Source organism: Gossypium hirsutum, chromosome A06, assembly GCF_007990345.1.
Source record: "Gossypium hirsutum isolate 1008001.06 chromosome A06, Gossypium_hirsutum_v2.1, whole genome shotgun sequence".
Taxonomy (NCBI): Eukaryota; Viridiplantae; Streptophyta; class Magnoliopsida; order Malvales; family Malvaceae; genus Gossypium; species Gossypium hirsutum.
Genome location: NC_053429.1, coordinates 50575771 through 50582642, shown reverse-complemented (window position 1 = coordinate 50582642; position 6872 = coordinate 50575771). Strand labels below are relative to the sequence as shown.

The following is a 6872-nucleotide window of genomic DNA, read 5'->3' as shown; positions in this document are numbered from 1 at the left end:
GTGGTTCCTCCAACCTGCATTATAAGTGTTACTATATGGATTGTTTTGAGGTCGAGGATTATTACCCATGTAATTTAATTGCTCGTTATCCATGTTATGGCCATAAGGTTGGTATTCCGAATGGCTTGTTCCAACTCCACTTGCTTCGCACTGCATTACTGGGTGAACTTGTGAAAAACTAAGAAAACCATCAATTTTCTTATTCAATAGTTCTACCTGATTAGAGAGCATAGTGACCGAATCGATGTTATAAACACCGGCTATTTTCGTTGGCTTTGTCCTTATGACTTGCCACTGATAGTTATTCAATGACATCTCCTCTATGAACTCATAAGTATCTTTAGGTGTTTTATTATTGATGGTTCCGCCAGCAGCTGCATCAACCATTTGCCGAGTCGAAGGATTCAGGCCATTATGGAATGTTTGAACCTGAAGCCAAAGCGGTAACCCATGGTGAGGGCACCTTCTCAAAAGGTCCTTGTATCTCTCCCATGCATCGTAGAGTGTTTCTAAATTCATCTGTACAAAAGAAGAGATATCATTACGTAATTTAGCCGTTTTAGTCGGTGAAAAATGTTTTAGTAAAAAATTTTCGATCATTTGTTCCCAAGTAGTAATTGACCCTCGTGGTAACGAGTTCAACCACTGTTTAGCTTTGTTCCTCAATGAGAAGGGGAATAACCGAAGACGAATGGCATCGTCAGAAATGCCATTAATTTTAAATGTATCGCATAGTTCTAAAAAGTTTGCTAAATGAGCGTTGGGATCTTCATCCTACAAACCATCAAACTGAACAAATTATTGTATCATTTGAATAGTTTTATGTTTTAGTTCAAAAGTATTTGCAGCTACAGCAGGTCTAACTATGCTCGATTTAGTTCCTGTTAAAGAAGGTTTAGCATAATCATACATAGTGCGTGGAGCAGGATTTTGATTAACCGCAATTGTAGGAGGTAGCTAATTGTCTTGGTTTTTAGCCATCTCTTCAGTTGGGGGTTGAGTATCTTCTTCTTGCTCGTTCTCTGTGTATATTAGGCTTTGCCTTATTTCATTTTGGTTTTTGCGAACTGTGCGATCGATTTCTTCGTCAAAAAGTAGTGGTCCTAACGGGTTTCTTGTTCCATAGAGATCCCTAAGTTATGTTATTATCTTCAGGACTAATAACGTCTAATCCCTAGATTGAATAATTGAGACCTTTCTCTACTTAACACCCTAGGGTTGCATTAACTCGATCTATGGATCCCCTTATTAGGTTTCACCCTAATCCGGCAAAATCTTGTCGCCCTATGTCTAGGTGCGCAATTAACTCCGCTTAATTATTACAAATGTACTCTTAGACAGGGTCTATTCCTCCTTTGAATAAGAGCTTATCTTGAATCAGTATCCTGGGATATCAAAATAAGAATTACGAACACATAATCAAGAACAAATTAAATATTTATCATACAATTCAAAAAATAATAACAAGATTCGTCTTAGGTTTTATTCCCCTTACGTATTTAGGGGTTTTAGTTCATAACTAAAAAAGAAAACATCTCAGAATAATAAAGAATACAAAACATAAAGAAAACCCAAAACCCCTGAAGAGGAAATTGAGGAGAGATCTTCAGTCTTGATGGTGAATCCGGCTTCTGAAATGGATCAATCAGCTTCCTTGGAGTAATTCCTTACTCCCTATTCTGTGCCCCATTTTTCTTCCTCCTCTAGGGTGTATTTATAGGCTTTGGAATGCCTAAGAGCCCTTAAAATTAGCCTTTTCCGAATTGGACTTAACTTGGGCTCGGCAGGGACACACCTGTGTGCAATTACTTCAGGTCGTGTTTGAGCCTGCCAAATTGACAAAGCCGTGTTGTCTGCCCGTGTGAGGAGGCATAGGCCGTGTTGATTTCATACTTTGGCCCATTTTCTCTGATTTTGGCCATTTTCTGGTTCCTTTCGCTCTCTTATGCTCTACTAAGTATAAAACATTACATTAAAGCATTAGGAGCATCGAATTCACCAATTCTAATAGGAAATCATCCATAAAATGCATTAAACATGGGGTAAAAATATGTATAAATTACGGTTTATCAGGAGGATTAGGCGGGGGTGGAGGTTGTTGAGTAGCCAGATTTGTTCGGATGTACTGTGTGAATCATTCTTTCATCATCTAGAAGAAGTTTTGTTTAGCCACTCCCTCGTGACTACTCGTAATCAGCCTAGAATCAGCTGGCCTTGCCCCTTAAGTGGGAGCAGGCGCATTACTTTCCACATCATCAGCTACAGCTCGATCGGGATCCATTTGCTATATAAAAACACATTTTAATTGTTAGGAATCATCACACTATCGCAGTTTATATATATGGCTTATATAGCTAGACTCTCACACGTTACAGACTTACAATTGAGCTTGAAAGTGGCCAAAACCCGAGCTATGTCTTCCTCTTCAAATTTGGCTATGGGGGACTAATTTGAGAAGATGGACACTTTTAGTTTTACTTATTTTGTCTTTATTTACTAGATTACCAAATTGCCCTTCACTTAAACTTTGAAATTTTACCTACTCCATGTCCATTTTTGTCCATACTAAATATATTGGTCTAACTACCATTTAAGGACCTCTAATTTAGAATTTCATAACAATTTACTACCTTTAGCCTATAGAACTCAAATTTTTCACCTATTTCAATTTAGTCCTTCTAGTCAAATTAAGTACTCAATCGTTAAAATTTCGTTAACGAAATTTTCACACAATTATCCTATCATACTGTAGACCTTAAAGAAACAATAAAATAAATATTTCTACTTCGGATTTGTGGTCCCGAAACCACTATTCTGATTTGACCTAGAAACGGGCTGTTACATTGTTAGGTGAATTAGTTTGAATTAAGATTAATTAGGTGTAAGGACTAAATTGAATAAAGGGTGAAAGCATAATTATAGAATGGAGAAAAGTCAATGGACTAAATTAGCAATTAAGCCATAAGTGACAAGTGTGTGGTAATAGTGAAATACATGTGGTAAAATAAAATACATATATTAATTAAATATTTATTTATTATTTATGTAAATGATATTATGTTATTATATTATTGTTATATTATATTATATTATTATATTATATAACATAAAATAAAGTAAATGAAACAAATAAATAAAGAAAGAACAGAAAAAGAACAAGGCATTGGAATGAAACAGAGAAAGAAAAAGGAGAAAGAAAAGAAAAAAAGAAAAAAATTAGGGTTTAGGGTTCAAATTCAATTTGGTAAGTCAATTTATCTTCTTTTCTTGTAATTTTTGAGCTTTTGGAATCCTAGAACAAAATACTACTTGATTTAAGTTGTAATTTTGAAAGTTAGTGAATTTTTAGAAGTTGTTCATGTTGAATAATTTGAAGTATTACAGTTTAAATTTATAGAATTTTAAGTTTGAAGTGGAAAGGATTAAATTGTGAAATAAATTATAGGTTTTGAAGTAATAAGGACTAAATTGAGAGAATTTTAAAAATAGGATTTTATGGTGATTTTAGAGAGTTGAAATTAGTTTAAAGTGGAAATTGAATGATATATGAAATTAGTTTTGTAAGAAAAAGAATTAGTTTTGATTTAAGGATTAAATTGGATTTTAGATAAATTTTAATTGCTTCGATTTCTATAGTTAACGTTGTTGATACATGCTCGGGAATTATTGAAGTATATTCAAGTTCATTAAGTGGACCAAACTCCAAGTTGCTCATTTCGGTCACAATCTTTCATATCGTTGGTTCATTTCTAAGTGTCCATTTCATGCAAGTTATCCATCCAACACCATTTCCATTCTTTCCATCGAAACAAGAACCATTAATCCCATTTTCACCTTAAAGTCTATTTCAAAATGATACAGCATTAGACGATTGGGCAACTCAATGTCTTGTAATCAAATTCATAATTACGAGCATGCATCAGTTGTGCCAGAGACCTCAGCTAAGAAAGGAAAAGAGAAAGTCGACGAAGAGTGATTTGGAAATTATAGTTTGTATTTCTATAACCCAAATTTAATTAATAATTAATTGTTGAATTTATTACTTAATATGTATGGTAAGTATATTGAGGTAAGTAATTGATATTATGATATTGAATTGAATTTTATGAGCATATGTGAATAGTTGAATTGAAATGAATATTGTTAAATTAGAAAAGTGAATTGAAACCCTATTAATTGTATCGGGCTGAGTCGGATATAGTTGGCATGCCATAGGATTGGAAGTGTTTAGGGATACTTCGACCACGAGTCGATAAGACACTGGGTGTCATATTATTACTTCGGATAAATTCGATGAGGTACTGGCTACCAACTTACTTTGGCATGGCCGATGAGACACTGGGTGTCAACTTATTGCTTCGAATTATCCGATGAGACACTGGGTGCCATATTGGTATGTTTTGGTTGGATCCATGTATCTGCAAAAGTCTGAATTCTATTAATAGGGGTAAATAAATAAATTGGAAATATGAATGATGTTGAATGATCTTGAACATGAATTGGATTGGGATATTGAATTAAGTTATGAAATTGAAATGTATGAACTAATGGGTTCATGAAATGGTTATTGATATAGTGCAATGATATGTGCATCCTATTGAGAAAAGTTATTTGAATATCAATTATGAGATTGAAATAGTAGGAGATGAGAATTGAAAGGGTTATGAATGATGTGTTATGAAATTGATTATTTCTTGAATGATTCTTATTATGTGTGTTTAGATTTATAACTATTGAAAAATTTTGTTGTATAAGTATTCGGATTATAGAAATACCACTGAATTTATACTCAGCGTACGGTTTGTTTCCATGCGCAGGTTAGGTTAAAGTCAGACCGTTGAATCAGCATCCAAAGCTGATCCCGAACTCAAAGCAGTGAAGTATATTTCTTTTTGGTAATGGCATGTACCTAGGATGTTATGTATATCATTTTGGAAAAGTATATGTAATATTGTTATAAAAGAGTAAAGGTTACTTATATATATATAAATTAAATAGTTTAGTTGAGGTTTAATGTATTATGTTTGTGTTGGTACAAAAATGAGAATGAAATAGGCAAATTTGAGTTGAATTTGGCATGAAAGTTTGAATTAGTTTGATTAGTGTTTTAATGGACGGTTTGGTTAATATATGTGAAATTCTAATGTATATACATAAAATAGGTTATTAGATTAAAAGTTTTGGCATGATTAGATGTATTTGAATGTGTTTTGGATTGGTTGAATGATTGGTCTTTGTGTTTCTTGAGGTTTAATATTTGCAAGGTTGGTAAACTTGATGAAAAAGGCTTATTTTGAGTCTACACGGCCTGGCACACGGGTAGAAACACGAGCGTGTGTCTCAGCCGTGTGAGGTACACAGTCTAGCACACGGGCATGTGACTGGCCGTGTGGCTTAAGTCAGAGAGTTACATGAGGTCGGACATAGCCTGAAGCACGAGCATGTTTAGGGTTACACGGGTGTGTCCCTAAACCATACGGGCATGTGAACCTTGTACTTAGAAAATTTTTTGAAATTTCACGAAAAATTTTCTAGACTTCCAATTAAGTCTCGATTTATTTTCAACACATGATTTGGGCCTTGAGGGCTCAATAAAGGGACATTATGATTAAATTATGATGTGTATAATAAATTATTATGTGATTGTTCGTATTTGTTCAGTTAGTCCGATAATGCTTCGTAACCTTATTCCAACGACGGATAAGGGTTGGGGGTGTTACACCTCTAACTAGTATTCGGCCATAGTAGGGGCAACTCTACTGATGCCCCTAAATAGTTCAACTCTATTGGACTAGAGCCATTCAATTACCAACCCACGGCTCCCAAATCTAGAATAGGGTCTAACGACCCTCTCCAAAACTCTCAGCATGGCTTGGGACAGTGCGTCGTCCCTAACCGAGTGGCTTTGAGACCCGGTCTCAGTAGTAGGTGTAGCCAAAGTCTCGCTCGTATCTAGATTTGGCATACTTCCTACTGAGGAAGACTCAGATCGAGTCCCCCTACGTCGCCCACTGCACCCACGAGTACCATGACCATGCATTCCACGAGCGCTTATTGTTTCAAAGTTCTATTTACATTATGAAATTTTTATGCATCAATTTCAATGTTTACTAGTAAATGTTTTATGCTTCAAATATTTATCAGAAGTTTCAGAAATTTTCCAGAAGTTTTAGTCTCTAACAAACTCAAGATAGTTTCAGGCAGTTCTAACTACAATATTTTTAAGTCCAGAAGTCCTTACAAGATTGGCGCCGGAGACTCGGTGTACCACATACTTACTCAAAACGAAACAAATTTTGTTTAAAATCTAGTTCTTTTATAAATACAATTTTAAACCTAAAATTCATAGCCCGAGTTTTGCAAATTGACTCTGATACCACTAAATGTAACACCCCAAACTCGGCCTACACGTTATGGCCAAATCTGGAAATGTTACGAGGATGGGTTTTGAAACAAAACTTTCATGTTAAAACTTCGAGTATTATTGTTCTAAGAGTCTACATTTTTAGAAAAAACTTGTTATTATTCTCTTTAATTAAATAGTCATTTATTGCCCATTAAAGTTGAAAATCGAGCTTGTGTTTTCAAAAATATTTGTTTGCGTAAAACCGTTGTTTACTTAACGTCGCAGTTTAAAAACCAAAATGCATCCAAAACCAAAATTATAAACAACACTCCAGAGAGTCTCAAAATTACAAAACTCTTAAAGAAAAATCCCAAAAATTGAATAATTTAATAACAAAATATAGTTTCCCGACTAGTGGTCACCGCTAAGCCTCCATCGCACCAACTCGCCTATGTTTGAGGGTTACCTGAACAGAACAGACAAATAGATGTGAGTTTTCATAAACTCAATGTCTAACTTAATAGAG

The 6872-nt window shown here is 34.6% G+C and overlaps 1 non-coding gene across 1 annotated transcript; it reads left to right on the top strand.

Moving 5' to 3' along the window:
• Window positions 1-445: 445 nt before the first annotated feature.
• Window positions 446-552, top strand: LOC121231463 (small nucleolar RNA R71). The gene has a single exon (XR_005929522.1). It is a non-coding gene; the product is annotated as a small nucleolar RNA R71 (small nucleolar RNA).
• The last annotated feature ends 6320 nt before the right edge of the window (window positions 553-6872 follow it).